This window comes from Monodelphis domestica, chromosome 3 (assembly GCF_027887165.1).
Source record: "Monodelphis domestica isolate mMonDom1 chromosome 3, mMonDom1.pri, whole genome shotgun sequence".
Lineage (NCBI taxonomy): Eukaryota > Metazoa > Chordata > Mammalia > Didelphimorphia > Didelphidae > Monodelphis > Monodelphis domestica.
In genome coordinates this window covers 511,219,546-511,241,642 of record NC_077229.1, presented here as the reverse complement: position 1 = coordinate 511,241,642, position 22,097 = coordinate 511,219,546, and positions in this window count along the sequence as shown.

Genomic DNA, 22,097 nt, shown 5'->3' with positions numbered 1-22,097 from the left:
TCCATCCTTTCATCTGCCCTTGGGCAAAGAATTCTTCATATGAACTATGACTTCAGATAGCATATAGTGTTGGTGTTTGCATTCTCCTATGGTCTCAATTCTGCATATTTCATGTGCAATGATAGCCTTCAATACTATACTCTTAACCATAGTGGATAGTTTAACGTTATGGATAAAACAATTTCATAACCGAGGGAGTACTGACAGCTGCAGTCAGAATTCCATTTAAACACTGCATGCAATTTAGGGATATTTAATAGAAACAACATTTTGAAACCATTAAAGATGAAGTTAGTTGGGTGATCATTAAAAAGATGTCAACAAAAACAACAAGAAATATTTATTAATCACTCACCATGTGTCAGGCATCATGCTAAGTGCCAGGGATACAAACACAAGAAATAGTCCTTGCTTTCAAGGAACTTACATTTTAATGGGGAAAGATCAAATATACAGAGATCAGTTGTCTTTAAATAAATCAACCAGAAAAAGATGATAGATGAGAAGATTTGAGAGGACCAAGTAAGTGACTCAGATCCTTCCTTCATGATTTACATTTTAATTCAAGAAACATTCTCTGTTTCTTGTTCAAAGCACTGTGTTAGGCATAAAGAATCCAGATCCTTTCCCCCAGGAGTTTGTATATGTGCTGAGTCTCTGTTAAATGCATTATTGCTGAGTGCCTGATACGAATTAGGAGTTAAAATGTGATCCATTGGCATTGCTGTCTATTAAAATAAATAACATTAGTTAGATGTTTTATATATATATACATACTATGTTATGTTACAATGTAATATGTAAGACATATATGATATATAGTTTTACTATATAACAGATATATGATAATATTATTAGATACAATGATTTGAAAACCCACCCATGAAAAGAAACAAACAAACCTGGTCTTCAATATATTCTTACCCTTGATGAACATTCTGTTTCTCATTTCTGGTCTTGCCATTCTGTACTAGCTTCATAGGAAATATTCATTTCAATTTTATTTGTACTATAAGAAGACCAGGACAGTTTGTAACACATGATATGTTTAGTAGAGCAATAGCAATGAATAAGGAAGTTCATTACTGTTTTCCCCCTTCTGGGCTGTCAAAACAGGAAGTAATCTTGCCCGTCAGTGCTCCTATAAAACATTATTATCGTAACTGGGTCCCATAGTTCTTATACACAACCTCCCAGTTTCATTAGACTTGTATCCAGTGTACCCAGTGCACAACACCGCATTCTCCAGCTCAGAATAATAAGAGCTGTTCCTTGGCCCTTTGCTCAGGGGACTCCTTGAACTGGGTTGTAACAACAGATGATGCTCATTCAGACTATTTCATCTTCGGGTTGAATATAGAATTATTCTTCTCTGCATGTTGTCTGTTATTTTCTTTAATGAACCTTTGAAACCTCAGCAAAGAAGACTTCATTTGGCTATGAATTACGCTTCTCTAAGAAACACTCTTCTATCTGAATTGATTTTTCCCTTCATCTTTTTCTGTAAGTGCCAGCAAAGCTGTCTGTCTTGGAACACAAAACTATTTTCCCCCAACCATAGATGACTAGTTTTGGTTTATTTAGCCTTCCTGTTAAGCAATCCAACAGAAATTTGGGTTAAAATAATATTTTGTAGTGAAATAACATTTCTGCATTTTTTTATCCTCCCATTAATATTCCTCACATGCTTATGCTGCAAAGAACCCCCAAACCTACAAGTAGCATTTAGCACAAAACTTTATTTGCAAAAGCTCTTGATGAATCAGAGCCATATCAGTGAAAACAAGAGATTGAGCCCAGCACAGCATGAAGCATCACTGTGCCAGATGCTGAATGGATGGAGCCCTGTCTTCAGAGTATTCCATGAAAGAAATGTTGTCTCCAATAGAAGACATGAATTCCACACACTTGAGTGAGGCTGATCTATAATTTTGCTCAAAGTCATTTAACCCTCTGTTGTGCATTTGGTTTCCCCAAAGAAGGTCTCATCTATTGGTTATTATAGAAAGTGTTTTTAATTAGCTCTGGCAATTTATGGGGGAATATGTTAATTAAGCTGCCATTTAGAGACCTATTCCCCCAAGCTGGTTAAATGCACAAAATACTGAAGCAATGCCAATAATACAGAACAAAAGGTAAGAAAGATATTTCTACAATAGTAGTGTTCTGGGAGGATATTCTCAACCACCATCACATCCTTCATGGTTATGCTGCTTTTGTGAATCAACATTTAGAACCAATCACTGAAAAGTCCTCAGAATGGAAGAGATCCTTCATAGTTAACTGCGTCACAGTGCAGTTAATGTTCTGTTGTACCTACTATGTTCCAGTGCAAAGCACTTGAGTTGCAGTGACTCATTCCCATTTTGTAGTTGAAGAAACTGAGGTTGACAGAGATTAAGTGACTTGCCAAGGTTCATATGGCTGGCAGGTTTCTGAGGCAGGATTTGAACTCAAACCTAGCATTTTATCCATAGTGCCACCAGGAAGGTGGAGTCTGGAAGACTTGAGGGATAAATGGGCACAATAACAGCACCAGTATTGCAGAATTATTGTGGAGTTCAAACATAATGTTTGTAAAGTGCTTAGTTCAGTGCCATGAATATGGTAGGTACTTGATAAATACTTCTCCCCTTCCCCTTCCCCTTCCTTTGTCTAAGAGGTGAATTGTTTAGTAATTGGATTATATAAAGGTGAATTAGAGCTGAGTTAAATGGTTTCCTTCTGCTCCACCATCTTGATTTCCTAATTATGCTCTGATTTAAGTCTCTCTACTCTCTAATACCTCCTTTACTCTTCTGCCCTGTTCCTGCTTCCTTATTTAATAAACTTCAGAGACTTCTTATTATCTTTGGCAAAAACAAAAACAAAATAACTTTTCTGTTTGGCACTCAAAGCCCTTCCAAAAAGCCCTTCCTGCCACTTGGCCCCAACCTGCCTTTCCACCTTTTAAATATATAATCCTCTTTGCATTCTATGGTGTAGATAAATTGTACTTCCAGCTATTTCTTACATTCAAATAAAATGCTCAACTATGAATAGGAAATTAAAGCAAAATACCTTCCTTTAAGCAAAACCAAACAAGGAAAAATTAATGAATTTATATTGAAAACTTTCTGCTGAGTTGAAATCAAAACCAATTCTCATTTTTGTCATTGCTTTTGCAATGCATATTGTGAATATATAAATACAGAGAAACATGGCCTTCTATGAAAATCTATTATGCTTACTAACTATTCTGACCCATTATTTGACTGTTGCATTGGGTATCTTTCAATAAAAAGCATCTAAAATAAATTTACCTGCTTGCTACATTGATTGGGAAGGAGAAAATAAGTTGTCATTTACTCAAAAGAAATTGAAGAAAAATCTAGAAAACAATAATATTCTTCCAGTGTGAAAACAAATTGTTGATCTCTCAGGGTCACTTAAATCTCAGAACAAACAAAAATAATCATGAGATAATGTCTGGACTGAGAAGAAAGTTATTTTCAATAATGAAACATCTCTACTATCATCTAAAGTGAAATTACCCTGCTAAAGATACTTCAGTGGGGAAGAGTGTGCTATATATCAAGAGAAAAAGAAATAGAAAACTGTTTCAAGAAGTCTTTCATATCCTTTGGTTAACTGGTATGTTTGCTGTGGAGTCAATACAATATCAGATTTCATACCAAGGGAAGTATCGCTTAGCATCCCTTAAGTATCTGACTGTCATGCTGGGATGTTAAAGGGGTAGCGGCTCAGCATATGGAGAGCCAGGGCTGGGAAAATCAGGCAAGGGATCAGGAGTGGAATTAAAGTTCCAGTGGTTGCTAGAGGGCAAAAGTAGTTCAAGAAATCCAGAAGAGAATAATCAGATTCTGAGCGTCAAAGCAAGCAAAGATTTTCTGTCTTAGAAGCCAGATAGGTGAAGATGCAGTCTTCAGAACACTAGAGTGAGCCAAAACTTGAGGAAGGTTTGGCTTTCCTATAGCTTCTTTTATTCTCCTAATGACCATATGATTTATTAACTGGTAACGGAAAGCCTTGGTCTCAGAAGTGTAGGCAGAGAAGTGAATGTAGCCAGGTGGAAAGTCAGAAGATGGAGATTTCAGGTATATATAACACTTGACTGGAGCCAAGGCTGGAATTAAAAAAAAACCTTAGTCAAACTGGCTTGCACCTCTGAGAAGCAGTATAAGCTGTGGAAAGAGCCCTTGTGTTGGATTCTGAAGGCTTGGGTTCAAATCTCAGCTTCCCCACCTACTAGTTTTGCCACACAGGATCCTGGGCAAATCCCTGAGCCTCTCATGACCTCAGAAGGGTCCTCATGATATTTACACTAGCCATCTCAGAGAGCTATTGCCTGGGTCAAATAAGATTATGTATGTGAAGCACTTTGTAAGCATAAATTTCCATATGCCCATAAGCTGACCAGATTCATTATTTTCCTTGTTATTTTTGATATGGATGTGTGATTTCATCAGTATTCTGAAATAGAAACTTCTGCTACTCCTGAAAACTGTCGCTTCTTTTATAAGTTATAATCCTTCAGACTTGCCTGGAGCACTGAGAGATTAAAGGAATGGCCCAGAATCATAAGACTGATAAGTGTCACAGATATTTTTTAGACCCAAGTATGTTGGACTCTCTCCATAATGTTGTCCTAGCTTTATTATTGTTCTTAATTATCATCATCATCCTTGTTATAAGGTAATGTGTCACAGTGGTTAGACAGTTGCCCTAGAAACTGAGAGAACTTATGAGATTCAAAATCCTATATGTTCCATACACTGTTTGATTCTGGGGCAAATCACCTAACCTTCCAGGGCTCCGGGTAACTCCCCACAGTTATAGCAGAAAGGATGATACTCTGCATTGTGTAAAAATGGAGATTTGAACCCTAGACTTCAATCCCCAGAAGTCCTTGGTATTTCCCAGAATTCCCCATTATCTCACTTGAGTCTCCATCTGGGCGAGATCACAATTAGTATTTAACAGGCAGTAACGCCTCCCACACTCTCTTCTCCTCCTCCATTGCAATGATGTAGAAAAATGTAGTGGTAAGCTAAGCTAAGCATGGGGATTTGAATTGGCTAATCAGCCATGGGCATGTGGTTTTTATTGATATCTTCTTTATTCCTTGATTTCTAATAATCCTTAATAAACCTCAAAAATATAATATTTTTATTAGAGATATAATTTAATTTTTATAATTGGCAAGAATGAATTTCCTCATTGAGATTCATGTACTAATGGAATCACAGTTCCACTTGCCCTCCTATTATTGATGCAAACTAAAAATCTAGCAAATAGTTGCAATGTTTGCCCTTCTATATATTCCTGTAGAATCTGGAATGGCTCTAATCTAGCCAGAGCATATAGCTTCTTGAAAAGTTTTATCAGCATCTCCTCTGAGTTATATTTAATTTTAATTGGAAAGAGAGAAACATCAATAGTTAGGTGGGTGGCTTACATTGAAGTAGTACTATATAGCTGCTCTGCTCTGGCTGGAAAGCGTTGGGGGTGAATGATAAAGGAGAGCAGAGTTAATGAAGCCTTGGAGAATCCTAGGGAATAGCTCTTGTTATTAGTAGAATATTGTTCAATAAACTTCTTAACTTCAAGAACCTTTATGGAACCTTCCAGAGATGTTGCTGAGAGCATACTATCTAAATCAGAGAGGGAGGAGGGTGGAGTTCAATTCAATTCAGTTGGAGAAATATTTATTAATTACCTAGTACTTGCCAGGCACTGTGCTAATCCCTGGGAATATAAAACAGAGACAAAGATAGTTCTTGGCCTTAAAGACTTTACCATCTGATGGGGTGGAAGAGACCCTCAGAGGTCACCATATTCATCTTCTTGTTGACAGAGAGGACTAGGTGCCTGGTTGGTGTCTAGGATTGGGAGAAACATTTGGTACAGAGGAAGACACAAATGACTTCTTTGTTGGAGGTTGGGAGAAGACATAGGAGAGAGAATTATATGGACATAAGCAGAAAAGGAGAACAGGAAGAAAGAACATGACACATAGCAGGGGTTGAAGAAATATTTGTTGAATAGAAAAATGTACAAAAGTGACAAGTAAACATTACTACCAGCTATAGGGATGGAGAACATCCTGGGCTTTCATTTCTATCAGAAAATTCCTCATGAGGAAGGTGCCTCTACCAATATAGTTTGGTATCTTCTCTGCAAATTAGAGTCTTGAGCAATTGCCTAGAGCACTGGAAGATTAAATGATTTACCAAGAGTACCAAAGCCTTGTTCTGGGACAGTCTTTCTATCCTGGTTATATGTATAAGAAATGGGGATTAGGGAAAACTAGTAGAGTTGGAAAAGTGCTCTAAGAGGAATAACCCCTCCCCTCCCTCCACTCTAATCCTCCTCCCAAACTACCCAATCTTATTTCCAAGTTGTGGTTGATGCTAAAGATATTTTTGGCTTTAATGAGGAAAAAGAGATCAAGAGAGACAGGACAGATGGGAGGTTAATTAGAAACATTATACCAAGAATTTAAAAATGCAAAATAAATAAAAAATATTAATGCAAGGACAAAGTTAGCCTATGTAGTCAAAAGCAAAGGGAGATAAGTTAAAAAGAGGATTTAAAAGAATTTGTTATGATGCCAGTGTGATTCCAGCCTACTTTTATTTTGCACCCTATACATTTCAAGCAAACTGAAATTCTTTACTGATCCCCAAACACCAAATTCTAAGTTCTGAATCCATCCTTTTGAATGGGCTGTCCTCTTTGTCTTTAATGCAACCTTAATTCACCTCTACTTTTTAGAATTCTTAGCTTTCCCTAAGGATCATCTGAGATGTCCCCTCCTGTTTTTGGTTTTATTTTTGTAGCCCTACTTCTTAACATGGTCCCTTGTGAATAGTAGATACTTGTTGACTTGGAAAAAAACACAGAACTAGTAAATAGTCAGAAAAATCACTCTTTAATCAAGGAAAAGGGGTTCAGTGTAATAGTAAGCCACCACACAGAGCTGTGTGCTAACAACTAAGCAGAGTCCAAGGATTGAACTCTGGATTCTCTGGACACTGACCCCTGGGAGAGCCAACCATGTTAGACTGACAGCTCCAAGGAACAAAAGAATTTGGGGAACCTATATACCATTTGGGGGAAATCCAGGGGCAGGGAAAGATGATTGACATTACCATAGCTACAAGGAAATGGGAGTGTTCAAACTATACTGACAGAATACAATCAAGTTTGGGGAAAGAATCATAGCTAGAGTCTAGGGTGTAAGGGAAGGGACTAGTTAGAATAGATACTAAAAGGATGGTCCTTGCCCAGCTGTGGGTCTTCTTGGGAAAGGATCTCTGATGCAATATGGTCCATTATTCAGTCTGAAAACTGTTAGTATGAGATTCCCTTTAGGGGGGATTCTCACAGGAACAGGGAACAAATACAAACTTTGGGGTCTCCAACTTATAATCTAATCCTAAAACTTGGGGTTCATCAGATCTTACTAGGCTACAAGTTTGGGGTTTCTAGATTCTATGTTGACATACTTAATCCTTATAAAATGCATGAATGAATGTGGAACAATAATTCATGGAAGCATATCTAAAACTAGGAAATGGTTCATACATGTGCAATTTTTAAATTTTTTTTGTTCTTTTAAAATCAGGTAATAAATGTGCAGGGTTGTTGTTGCTTGTTATTCTTTTTCTTTCTTTCATTTAAAACCCTTACCTTCTGTCTTAGAATCAGTACTGTGTATTGGTTCCAAGGCAGAAGAATGGCAAGGGTTAGGCAATGGGGAGTTAAGTATTTTGCCCAGTCACACAGCTAGGAAGTGTCTGAGGTCATATATGAACCCAGTGTTGTGGGGGTGAAGAGGTGCACCCCTGGGGTTTGGGAAGGATACCTTTTGCAAGAATGCAAGACTCCAAAACTTAACTTAAAAATAAAAAGAGAAATTTATTAATTTAGAAAGTAATATTGAGAATGGCCAGGAAGATAGTACATGTAGAACAGCAAGATGGAAGGCTGCTCCCAGAGCCCATCAATTCTGGGGATTTTATACTCTTATAATAAATGCTGTGTCATAGTTGTGGACATGACTCTAGAGTGGTAGCCACTCAGGCATTCGATGGGGATTGGGGGGGGTTGGTCATCTGACTGGGGTCTGCCTGGAGACATAGGGAATGACCCTCATAAAATATTCCTTAGTTCTAGGGGACAGACAGATGTCTGAGATGTAGCCAGATAGAATCAAGGTGTAGCCTGGAGGTGCATCTTTGTCCATCTTAAATCTAAAGGAGGATCAAAGGAGGACAATCATCTCAGGGTCCTATAGGGATCATTAGATGTTTTAGGCTAGGAGTCAGGAGGATGTAAGGGAGCAAAGGAATTTCCTTGATAATAGTTTGCCTGAGTTTCTGGGGGTACCATGTCCATGTCACCAGAACCTTCCATCTCTAGTCCTGACTCTCAAACCATTGCACCACCCAGCTTCCTTTTGTCCTTCATCTTCAAAGAAAACCAGTGATGTCACAGGGTTCATTTTAGCTTGCACTTGAATTGGATCTAAGTGAGGCAAAGTTGCACAAAGTCATCAGACTCATTCTCTCTTTGAGAGCCATCAAAGTCCAGTGGCCAGATAAAAGTCAGGATGACTGGTGATGGCCCAGGATGAAGTGAATGATCTTGGTCTCTCCCTTGTCTGATCAAACTCTAAGTGCTCCACAGCACCTGTTTTTGCTGCCTTCGTGGCAGTTGGAATAAATTGTTCTCCTTCAGCTCTTCTGCCAAGGAAACTCTTCAAATGCTTGGAGTAGACATCCCAGGTTTGAGACCTGTCAGTTACCCTCAGCCTAGGTTAGCATATTTTCACTTGGATATTCTGATTCCAGTTGGACATGTCCAAAGACGAATTCCTTAATTAGCTGCCAGACTAGCTCCTCTGTCAACTTCCCTTTCTCTGCCTGAAGATTATAATGTCAGAGGCTTGCAGAGTGATGTTGGAGAGTGTTCAGGGAGGCCTCAGAGGAGACTAGGATTTCAGCTAGTTCCTTGGCTGTAGCTGTTGGTTTTTGAAGATGAATACTCTCAGAAAAGGCTTCAGCTTGCTTGTAAAATGGAGTGAAGAAGAGTAATTGTGAGGCTCTCTAGTTCTGTGTATCTTGAGTTGACTCCCTGAGGTGTGTAGCTACCATAGTAAGTAGGATATTATCTCATAAAGGTGATTGCAGGGTCTTGTACACAGAGAGCTGCACTGGTCCAAGCTGTGTTGCAGCAACGTTTAATCGAGTTCAGATATCAGATGCCTTTGTAACTTCCACAATCTACTTGCCAGACGGTGCTCCAATGGCATTCGCCACTTTGGGTAAATTGAGAGACTCTGGTGATGAAGAAGCTAATCCAGAATAAGCCCCAAGCCCATGCAGGTTACTTAAGAGCACTACTCCCCAGGTGCTAATTACTAAGAGACAGACATAATTATCTCAGGAGCCTAAATGTTTTCTGTATTGATTAAACAACAATGCAGAGAGTTTCCTTTTAGATTGTCAAATAACTTCCTTTATTGCCTCTAAGGTTCCTTTTTCCTTCTTTCATTAAAAAACCAAAGCAAACCAAACCCCAAACCCCAAATGGCGGAATCCTACAAGGATGTCCTGTAAGAGACCAGAAAACTACAAGGTTATCTTACTGATATCTCAATTTCTATTCTTGGAAATCTCTGTGTGAGAGGACTTCCTTTCCGCTCAGAGACAGAAAACTGTTCATTTATTATTTTAAATTCTATTATTTTTATTTCTTCATTAATGGTGAATAATTGAAAATTGATTGACTTACTGGTTGCTTTTTTAAAACCCTTACCTTCTGTCTTAGAATCAGTAGCATTAAAGGCAATAGGACTTAAGTGACTTGCCCAGCATCACAAAGGTAGGAAGTGGCTGGAGACAGATTTGAATCCAGATCCTCCCATCTCCAGGCCTAGTTCTCTTTCCACTATCAGCCACCTAATTGCCCTCTAAATTGATTTATTTTAAGACTAAAGTTCTGCCCCTCCCAAGAAATAAGGGTAATAATTTTCCTTTCTTTTGCATTTCTTTCAACACGTGCATGTACTAGCATTTAAAATAAAACAAGAAGCAGTCCTTCCCCTAAGTTTCTTAGGGTAACCAAGTAAGGAAAGCAGTATAAATCGGAGTGATCTGGAGGGGAATGAGAAGGGTTTACCCAATTCCTGTGGTGATCCTAACACCTTCTGCCTCAATATGCAGAATGTGCCTCCAAGCTGCTGAGATGGAGGTCCTGGAAAGTTGGAGAGGGGAAGCTCAGAAGAAACTCTGAATATTTTCTGGATTAAAGTATAAAGTTATATTTCTTTGTAGGACATTGTATTCTTTGTAGGACATAGTTTGGAAGTTATCCCAGGTTTTTGATTGATGTATATAATTTGAAACATGCCAGAATCAGAGAGGTCCAAAGGCTTGTACCTGGGGTTCTTTGTTTTGTTGGGTGTGTGATCCCTTCAGAAGAACAGAATATCATATGGGCACTTTACAAGAAATCTGCTTTGTTGCAGAAAATTTTCCTACTTGACTTCATCCCCCCAAGCATTGGTTTGGTGGGGGATTTTTGGCAAGATAAACAGGGGAAAGTTCCTTCAGTCATTTCTGTTCTTTCTTGAGTGCATTAAAATACTTTCCACACTTCATTGCTGCTGACTTTTAGTTCTAACAGCTAAAGAATGGTCTGAAATTCATAACTGAGAAGATTCCGATTGACAAAGAAAAATTATTACTAGAGAATGGAAGGCCAGATATGCAACCCTGCAAATAAGAGTTGACATTAATGTAGCATTTTAAGGTTTACAAAGGTCTTTGTGTAAAATTCAGTTCAATTTGTCAATTTTTTTTATTGTGTCCTACTATGAGCAAAGTAGTATGGAAGCTACTAGGGATCCAAGGAGGAACCTCCCCCCCCCCCCAAGTTGCTACCCTTAAAGAGCTTACATTCTACTGAGGATGTTCAGTCTGGTTCTGGTTCAGTTTCCAAGGAGGAGACACACACGGTAATGCAACAAACAGGTACTTTATTCAAGCTATAGCATGGGCCTCCACAAGAAGCAGAAGACCCCGAGCATTGCATGAGTCTGGTTTATATAGTGGGGCTGGGGGTGGGGGTCATCTTGGTCTTGAGAACCAGGCACCAACAGTGAAGACACATCAATCTTAGTCCCAGATGTGGTCAGTGACCTAGGTCAGGTCAGTGAAACCTGAAGACCTGAGATAACATATGGCAGTACATAAATAAGGATGTGGTAGTTTTAGTTCTTGGGGACAAGGGACCCCATTAGGGTATTATCTGGAGGGCAAGTTCCTATGATATCAGTATGTTTCTTCAAGGGGAGGAATATTTAGACAATATTCTTTGAGGAGAGGAGAGCACTAACTCCTAGAGGAGTCAGGAAAAACCTAAAAAGAAACTAAGGATTCTATTAGGTAGATGTAAGGAGGAAGTACATTCCAAGCTAGGGCAACCTGTACAAAAGGATTATAATAGGAAATCTAATGCTGAGTTGGAGAATAGAGGAATAGTCCAACTCAACTGGAATGGAGAGAAGAGGAAAGAAGGAAGAAAATAAAGAAAGAGGGAAAGAAGGAAGAAAGGAAGGGAGAGAGAAAAAAGAAGGGAAGGAAGAAAAGAAAGAAGGGATAGAGAGAGGAAGAAAGGGAGGGTGAAAGGAAAGAAAGGAAGAAAGGAATGGTGGAAATAAAGAAGGAAGGGAAAGAGGGAAGGAAAGAAAAAATAAAAGAGGAAGAGAAGGAAGGAAGAAGCAAAAAAAGGAAAAAAAGGGAGAGAAGAAAGGAAGGAAGAAAAGAAGAGATGGGAGGAGAAAATGAAGGGAGAGAGAGAGGAGAGAAAGGAATGAAGAAAGGAAGGAAGGAAGGAAGAAAAGAAGAAAGTAAGGAGAGAAGGTGAGTAGAAAAGGAGGGATGCCTAGGCATCTCTGAGTAGGTTTTGATCATGCCCAATTTGCCTAGCATGGATTTTTTTGCATTGCCTACCACATGGGGAAGGCGGGTAGCTCCTTTGATTGGCCACTCTCCTTTTTAAAACTGGAGAGAATGAGTTGTTCTTCTGTTTCCACCTTTTTTTTTTGGCTGCACTTTTTTTTTGGAGACTCTCACCTACTGCACCCAGAATAGATATCAAAGTACTGAGCTCCTATATGTAAATTCTCCTAGGGCTTGAGTACTAGACAACCTGGTCTGTCAGGGCTTCTATACAGCTTGGTTCGTTGTACCACTCTGCCAGCTATTTAAAGTTGTCATGGTTTAAAAGCCTGATCCCGTGGGGATCTTCTCTGGTACCTCAAACTAAGAGCAACATAACAAAAACCATGGAAACAAATAGTACCAGACCCATTTCTCAGAGCTAAAGGAAAAGAGTGGAACCAGGGGAAGGTAAGTCCCTCTCTCTCACTGGTACAGGATACTGGTACAGGGCATGGCATCCATTCAGGGTACAGCAGATAAGGGTCTGAAAAGAGGGCAGCTGAAAAAAAGTGGCAGAAGTGAGAGAATGACTGATGAGAGAACAACAGAAAAAGGATTATGAAAAAGAGGGACCAGCTGAAAAGGAGGCACCAACTGAGATTGGCCAGTTTAAAAAGATGTAGGCAGCTAATCCAAGCATGCTCTTCCTATCCACATGCTAGGAGCACAGAGGGCTCCATATTAGGCAAACTAGGCATGCTTAAAATATGCCCAGAGAAGCTTGGGCTATACAGGTGCTTATTAAGTGCCTACTATGTGCCAGTCACTGTGCTAAGTACTTTATAAATATTATTTCATTTGAATCTCACAATCCTGGGAAAGGTAGGTGCTATTAATATCTCCATTTTGCAATTGAGGAAATTGAGGCAGATAGCATTTACGTGACTTGCCCAAGGTCACATAGCTAGTAGGTGTCAGAGACAGGATGTGAACTGAGGTCTTTCTGACTCCAGGCTAGCACTCTCTCCAGGATGCTATCTACTGCCCTTTCTCATGGATAAGAAGTTACATGAAATAAATCTTGAAGGAGATTGGAGCTAGACTACAAAAGTAATTGTAGACATAAGTATCATAGCTTTAAAATAAAAAAAGACTTCAGAGGCCATTTAGTCCAATTCCCTTTATTCCTCATCAGAGGAAACAGACCCAGAGAATTTAAGTGACTTGCCTAAAGTCAAACAAATAGTAAACATGAGAGATGGGATTTAAGCCTGGGTTTTCTGACTCTAGATCTAGCACTCTTTCCACTATACCATACTAAAGTTTAGGGATGACTTCTTGCTCTTCAGACATTTTTTAGAGGGGTATATTTTATAAACACTATCATCTTACCAAATAGTCCATTCCTATCCTTTGTAGAGACTGTCCCATATCTCATGGCCATAAGCCATTACTGGACTGTTTCTCAGAGAAGTGTAGCATATGGTTTTAAGGGCAGAGCCAAAGACTGCAAAGACTGGTCATATGCTAGTTATTTACCAATGGCCTGTGGTCTTTGGGGTATATTTGGTGCTCAGCCAATGTTCGTGAAATCAAATGTAATTGAATCAAATTTTCTTGATTACTGTATGTATATAGACTACTACAATAGGGACTTAGGATACTAAAGGGGGAAAGGGCCGCTAGGTGGAACCATAATGCATAAAGCACCAGTTCTAGAATTGGGGAAATGAGCCTTTTTGAGTTTTAATATGGCCTCAGATACTTTCTAGTTGTGTGATCCTGAACAGTTCACTTCATTGTTTGCCTCAGTTTCTTCATCTGTAAAATAAGCAAGAAAAGGACACAGCAAACCTATCAATATATTTGCCAAGAAAACTCCAAAGAGGGCCACAAAGAGTTGGACATACCTGAAATGACTGAACAACAGGTAAAAAAGATGTGCTAAATCACAGAACTAGAGGAACAGGAATATGGGTAGACATAGCCATTATGAGAAGGAGGCACCAAGATTCTGGGAGGGAGAATAAGTGCTCTGATTGGGTGTGAAGCATAATGAGATTTTTTTTTTTTAAATCACAGGTACCATTGAGATCCCAGACTCTAAAGTGATGACCTTTTCCTTTCTTCCTTTGTCTCTCTTCTTAGTAGCTTAAAGTCGTTTCCTTCAGGCACAGGAAAGGTCTTTATCAAAAGTGTGTTTGTCTTTCCTTGTTTTAAAAGTTTACCAGACAGATGTAGGATAAATTGTGTTCACCATAGGTAGTGCTAATCTGGGTATACTTATTGGGAAGAAAACACTGGGAAATGTCTCAGGAGATTAGAGAGCAACAGATTTAAAATGTCATGTTTTTAACACGTTTTAAATTCTGGTCAGGGACTCAGAGGAGAAAAAAAGAGAATTATAAATTCATTTTATTAATATAATATTTGTAAGCCCCTCTTTCTCCTCCCCTCATCACAGAAGGCATCATCCAGGAGACAGATATGTGTATATAAATTATATCTGTTGTGTTTCCATTTTTCAGACCATTTTCTGGAGGTAACATTCACAATTTATCCTTCAAGTATTACATTTGTAGCTGTCTATAATGTTCTCTTGGTTCTGCTTGTTTTGCTGTTCATTAGCCTGTGTCATTCTTTCAAAGTTTAAAAAAAAATTAGCTTGCTCATTGTTTCTTATGGCACAGCAGTATTCTAGCACAATCATATATCAATTTATTTAGCCATTTCTCAATTCATGGGCATCCCCTCAATTTCCAATTCTTTAACATCACAAAGAAGAGCTGCTATAAACATTTTGGAACATATGGATTCTTTTCCTTTTTCCCTGATTTCCTTCAGAAACAGACCCAGCAATGGTACTGCTGGATCTATGGTTATACATACTTTTATAATTCTTTGGGGGGTGTATGGGGTGTTCAGGGAAGGGTAGTATCTCTGGTATCTCTGTTATGGAGGGCTTGTCGTGTCCTCCTAGGGCAGCTCTCCAGCCTCTGACCCCCACCTGACACCCAGCTCTCACTTGGGGCTCCCAGTAGCTGCTAGCATGCGGCAGTGGTCACATCCCGGGCAACGGCTTCGACAGGCCGGCTAAACCTTGTGAGGGTAGCCATCGGGTCATCGTCGACCCCTGGTGAACTAGGGCTTTGCTCACCCAGCATGTGAAGACTGCTTCAGCCGAACAGATGGAAGAAACCAATAAGAAGGTTCAACAGCTGAGAGGGCGACGCAGCAAAGCACTGTGGAGTGCTTAGGGCGTGTTGGAGCACAAAGACAACACGGCCATCCAATGCACCTGAGGAAGTCTCCAGGTGTAACGACTTTTCGTGCCACTGGACCCAGGCTTCCAAAGCTGAGAGAGTGGGACTGTCTCTGTGCATCAGCTTTTCCACTTAAATCTCTTTCAGGCACAAGTATCTTTGTGCACACTCATCTATCCTAACCCCGTCCACCCTCTTCAAGACCTGCGGCGATGGGGGAGTGATGACGCAACAGGTGGAGGTGACCACTGGCAGTTGTAGTCATAATCCTGCACGTAGGCGGCCTACGGACCAGTGGTCGCTCGGCCCTGTGGGCAGCAAGGACGTTCGGCAGCATCCTGGGTGACTGAGCAGCCCTCTCTAGGACAGCACTGCTCACCCTAATCAAGGGAGGGGACTAGAAAAGGTGTCCCAAACATTGCCCGTCCTACAAACACCCGGTCAGCACACCGCGGCTGACGGGTCATCCCCTTTAAGTGGCCGAAATCAAAGAAAAAATACAAAGAAACTCCTACTAGGAGCATGGAACATAGAACATTACTTGACAGAGAGAATACTCCAAGACCTGAGAGAAGAACAGCTCTAATCGGTAAAGAACTGGCGCGATATAACATCGACATCGCAGCCTTAAGCGAAACAAGCCTACCAGAAGAGGGATCACTCAGCGAACCCACCACTGGCTACACCTTCTTCTGGAAAGGTAGAGCCTCAAATGAAGACAGAATCCATGGTGTTGGCCTGGCCATCAAGACCAGTTTGCTCAAACAGCTGCCAGACTTACCTGTGGGCATCAGCGAGAGGCTCATGAAGATCCGTTTACCTCTCAGCAAAGACCGGTATGCCACAATCATCAGCTCATATGCCCCAACACTGACCAGCACAGAGGAGACCATCGAGCAGTTCTACTCTGACCTGAGTGCCGTCCTGCACTCAGTGCCCACAAATGACAAGCTGATACTACTGGGAGACTTCAACGCCCGCATTGGCCAGGACCATGAAAGATGGAAAGGAGCGCTTGGCAAACACGGCGTGGGCAAAATGAACAACAACGGCCTACTGCTACTCAGCAAATGCTCAGAGTTCGAACTCACCATTACGAACACTGTGTTCAGAATGGCGAATGAATATAAAACAACGTGGATGCACCCAAGGTCAAAACAGTGGCATCTCATTGACTACATCATTGTACGCCGGCGAGACATCCAGGATGTACAGATCACCAGAGCCATGAGAGGAGCTGAATGCTGGACAGATCACCGATTGGTTAGAGCGACTCTACAAATGTGCATTGCGCCTCGCCATCCAAAACGCGCCCAGACAGTTCGCGCATTTTACAATGTGAGTCATCTTAGAGATCCATCTTATTTGCAAACATTCCAGTCCTGCCTGGACAACAAGCTGTCTGCCAAGGGACCACTCACTGGAAGCTCAACCGAGAAATGGAACCAGTTCAGAGACACAGTGAAGGAAACATCAAAGGCAGTCCTAGGCCCCAAACAACGCAACCACCAGGACTGGTTCGACGAGAACAACACTGCTATTGAAGACCTATTGAGCAAAAAGAACAAAGCCTTTATGGAGTGGCAAAATAACCCAAATTCTGCTCCTAAAAGGAACAGATTCAAGTCTCTCCAAGCCATGGCGCAGTATGAGATCAAGATGATGCAAGACTGATGGTGGGAAAAAAAGGCAGAAGAAATCCAGTGTTTTGCTGATACGAAAAACTACAAACAATTTTTCATTGCCCTCAAGACTGTCTATGGGCCATTAAAACCCACCACCACTCCCTTGCTATCCTCTGACAGTGACACTCTCATAAAAGATAAAAAAGGCATCAGCAACAGGTGGAAAGAACACTTCAGTCAGCTTCTCCACCGACCCTCTTCAGTTGACCAAAGCGCCCTTGACCAGATCCCCCAAAACCACAGCATTGAACAACTTGACGTCCCTCATTCAATAGAGGAAGTCCAAAAAGCCATTAAACAAATGAGTGCAGGCAAGGCACCCGGTAAAGACGGGATCCCAACCAAGGTGTACGAGGCCTTAAATGGAAAGGTGCTCCAGGCATTCCACATAGTGCTGACCAGCATATGGGAAGAGGAAGACATGCCCCCAGAGATGCCTCCATCGTAGCCCTATACAAGAACAAAGGCGCACGAGCAGCCTGTGACAACTACACAGGCATCTCACTACTCTCCACTGCCAGAAAGATCCTCTCCCGTGTTATACTCAACAGACTCCTGTCATCTGTTTCAGAGCAGAACCTGCCTGAATCACAATGTGACTTCCGACCAGATCGCAGCACCATCGACATGGTCTTCACAGTGAGGCAAATGCAGGAAAAATGCCTTGAGCAGAACCTGAGTCTCTACATTGTCTTCATAGACCTGACAAAGGCGTTCAACACAGTGAACAGGGACACATTGTGGGTGATCCTCAGCAAGCTCAGTTGCCCAGCAAAATTCGTCAAACTGATCCAGCTCTTTCATGTAGACATGACAGGGGAAGTCCTATCTGGTGGAGAGACTTCCGATCGCTTCAACATCTCCAATGGCGTGAAACAAGGCTGTGTCCTCGCTCCGGTACTATTCAACCTATTTTTCACCCAAATATTACGACATGCTGTGATGGATCTAGACCTGGGCGTCTACATCAAATACCGTCTGGATGGCTCACTATTTGACCTTTGCCGCCTGACTGCAGAAACAAAGACAACAGAGAGACTCATCCTGGAAGCTCTCTTCGCAGATGACTGTGCTCTCATGGCCCACCAAGAAAATCATCTCCAAACTATTGTGGACAGGTTCTCCACCGCAACAAAACTGTTCGGCCTGACGATCAGCCTCAGCAAAACAGAGCTGCTGTTCCAATCTGCACCAGGGAGGCCAACGAACCAGCCGTGCATTATAATTGACGGCACGCAGCTTTCTAACGTCAACACCTTCAAGTACCTGGGCAGCACCATCGCCAACGACGGGTCTCTAGATCACGAGATCAATGCCAGGATCCAAAAGGCCAGCCAGGCACTCGGGCGGCTGCGCTGCAAAGTCCTCCAACACAGCGGTGTAAGCACTGCGACGAAGCTCAAAGTGTACAACGCAGGGTCCTCTCTCGCTCCTGTACGGTGTGAGACATGGACACTGTACCGGAAGCACATGAAACAGCTGGAGCAATTCCACCAACGCTCCCTCCGGTCAATCATGAGGATCCGATGGCAGGACCGAATCACCCACCAGGAAGTCCTCGACAGAGCCAACTCCACCAGCATCGAAGTCCTGGTCCTCAAAACCCAGCTACGATGGTCTGGACACGTCATCCGCATGAACCCACAGCGAATACCAAGACAGGTATTCTATGGTGAACTGTCAGTTGGACTCAGGAAACAAGGCTGACCAAAGAAAAGATTCAAGGATCAGCTAAAGTCCAACTTGACGTGGGCTGGCATGACACCAAAGCAACTAGAACTCGCTGCCTCTGTCAGAAGCAGCTGGCGAGCCCACATTAACCATGGAGCCACCACCTTTGAAGATGAGCGACGTCAATGTCTTGCCGCTGCGCGTGAACGCCGACACCAGGCCACACCCGCACCTCCTGTAACAACTGGTGTCCCAGGCCCCATGTGCCACAGACTGTGCGCCTCAGCCTTTGGACTGCAAAGCCACATGAGGGTACACTGTAGATGAAACTGCACAAAGACAGTAGTCATTCTGGATCACCGAGAGACTAACACTATACTATACTATATCATAATTCTTTGGGTGTAATTCCAAATGGCTCTCCAAAATGATTAGATCAGTCTATGGTTCCACCATCAGTGTATCAGTGTCTCTATTTTCCCACATCTTCTCCATTTGTCGTTTTGTCCTTTTGTTATTTTGGCCAATCTGATGGTTATGAGGTATTTCAGAATTGTTTTGGTTTAATATAAAATCATTTGTTATAATTTCCAGAGTAGAAATAAAATGTTTATACTGGGGAAACCACTTAGGAAATTAGTCAGTTGTGGGTTGGACTGAATACCTATGACTGAACCACCCTACTTATTACTGTACCCTTCTACTGCTTCTAATCTAATCTATCAGACTTTGGTTTTATTTTTGTACTTGACTGAGTTTATTGTTTTAGAGAACTTATGCTGAGGAAACTCCCTCTACAATGCAGATTTGTACCTGTTCTGCAATTTAGGACTTTGGATAGTTGCCGAGTTGGAGTCACTATATCATCTAGGCAGCACATTTCATAGGCAAGAATTGAACTAAGGTCTTCTTGTTCCTAAAGTTGGCTTTCTAACAATTATGCCATGTTGCCTCCTACTGCATCCATACTCCATACTTTTCCCTAACCATACTAGGACCCAGGACCCTAATTTCCTTCTCTACTCAACATCTGGATCAAAAGCTTCTCTTAGATTTTTATATAAAAGTGTATATGACTAATGGCAGTAGAGTGTTATAGAGGAAAGAATATGGGACCCGCTTTTGGTTTCCATTGTGTTATTATTTAGAAAACAGTCAAAACCCATTTGTGAAATACCTATCATATGCTAGACAAAGCTTTACCATTCAGTTGGTTTATGTGATGATTATTTCTCTGAACCAATTAGACGTCCTTAGATATGTAGCTTTAGACCTTAGTTTTTCTTGAAATAAAATTGTATTGAGCTAGACAATCTAAAATTCTATGATTATATAAAAGGTTATGTTTCCCAGGGGCATTTATATTTTAGAATCAAAGCCTTTCCAATAAGAATTAATTGAACTTCTAAAAATTTAATTTAATTTAAAAATCCTTATCTTTTGTCTTTGAATCAATATTGGTTCCATTGCAGAAGAGCAGTAAGGGCTAGGCAATGGGGATTAAATAACTTGTTTAGGGTCACACAACTAGGAAGTGTCTGAGGCCAGATTAGAAGCCAGGACTTCCTCATCTCTAGGCCTGGCTTTCAGTCCACAGAGTCACCTAGCTGCCCCTTGATCATTTATTAAGCACATATTGTGTATAAAACACTATACTAGATGATAAGAGTTGTGAGATGAAATTTTATATGGTTTCTGTTGTCAAGGAACATTGATTGAACTAATGAAAAGGCAAGCAATTTTTAGTATTTAACTATGTTTCAGGTGAGATATTAAACATTGGGAAAATTAATTTTAAAAATATGACAGTCCCTATCCTCAAGGAACTTACATCTGAATAGGAGAAGGCACATATTGTCCTGATCAGTTAGTAAGGTGTTGCAAATACATATTGCCTACTATACCTAGGCTGCTCCAAAGTTCAAATCATGCTTCACATTCCATCTAGGTGTCAATTTTGATCATCTTCTTGATATTCTTCTTTATTTGTCTCCTACCCACCTCTCCCTCTCAGTTCTCCTTTTATCTCTTTGCTCTTGAAATAGTTCTGGAAAGTATGTATGAATAGACACATCCACATAACTTCCTTCACCATCCTTTTGACTTTGCAGATCGAAACACCTTTCTCTGGCTACTACTCTTTTATATATATTATGTCCTAATGGAGTGGAATCTCACTGAAGACTAAGACTGCTTATATGAATTCTCAGTGCTTAGCATAGTTCCTGACATTCTGTAAAAGTAAAACAAATGATTTTTATTCATTCATTTAAATTCAGCTACTCTTTTGTTTCAATTCTATTATAGCCACAACCATTTCTTCTTGAAGGCATAGAGGTCCACAGCTGATGAAAGAGGTTCAGTTGGGGAAAAATGGGACAGTGACATCAGGCAGAGGGCAAGAAGGTCTTGGTGGATGGTTAATAGGAGGGGATAAGTCATGAACACAAATAAGTACAAGTTAGAATGTGGTATGTGCAGAGGAAGTCCACTATAGAATTCAGGACTGAATAAGAGAAAGCAGGGTGTAAGTTTTTTGGGGGGGTCTTGAGTTGGAAATCCATAGGGAAAGGAGTCATGATGGTCTCAAAGAAGACAGAGAGAGAGAAAGAATTTCTATAGGTCAGAGCTCTTTGTATCTCTAGGAAGGTACAAGACATGATTTATGGCTTGGTAAAGGATGTTGGATGTCTTGAGAAGGAAATTTTGCAGGCTAGACAGATAACACCATTGATAGAGAAGGATCTTTTTTGTTCTAAGGACCAGGGGCCATGCACAGGACTTCCATAACTCTTTAGGAAACAAGGTTAAAGGTTAGGAGAGGTGTATTCGAAAGGAAATGCATATAGTACAGCCAAGAAAAGTCCTACCACAAGTCTGGAGCCCCTACCATTTGACCAGTGTAGGAAAGCTGATTGTAACCTCGCCAAATCAAATCTATTATCTAAAAATCTAGAGTTTGAGCATGGCCAGGAAGGGATTCTGAGGAAAACTGGAGGGGATGGGATTCCACTAGCTAGAGAGGGAGAGGGATCTTGATGTAAGATTTCTGTAAACTTGTAAAATATGCTTTAGTTTGTTGTTTTAGCTCCATATGCGTTTCTTTAAGCTTAGTAATAAGTCTTCAGAAGCAAAAACAAAACAAAAACTCTCTAGTCAGAAGGGGGAAAAAGGTCTGAGCTGAGTGACCTTAGATGCTCCTTAAAAAGAGAGATAGTGAAACCATAAGGGGGACTCAGTTAGTCGTGTTGGAGAGCTTGTGGTTGGGAAGAGCATCAGAGACCTGCTTCTGGGAGTTGGGGTATGGCATGTAGCATGTCTGTGGCACTGAATCTAGGTCCTGACCAACTTTAAAAAGAAACAATGGCTCATGTATGATTATCCTAAGAGTCACAGGGTTGGCATTCATATGCTTCTATTAGATTTTATGATGCGATTTTGTTGATTATTATATTTTATTTGCATCTTTATGAGCACCATGAAAATTCGGTGGAGAATCTTGAGCCAGCTAGAACAGATGTTGA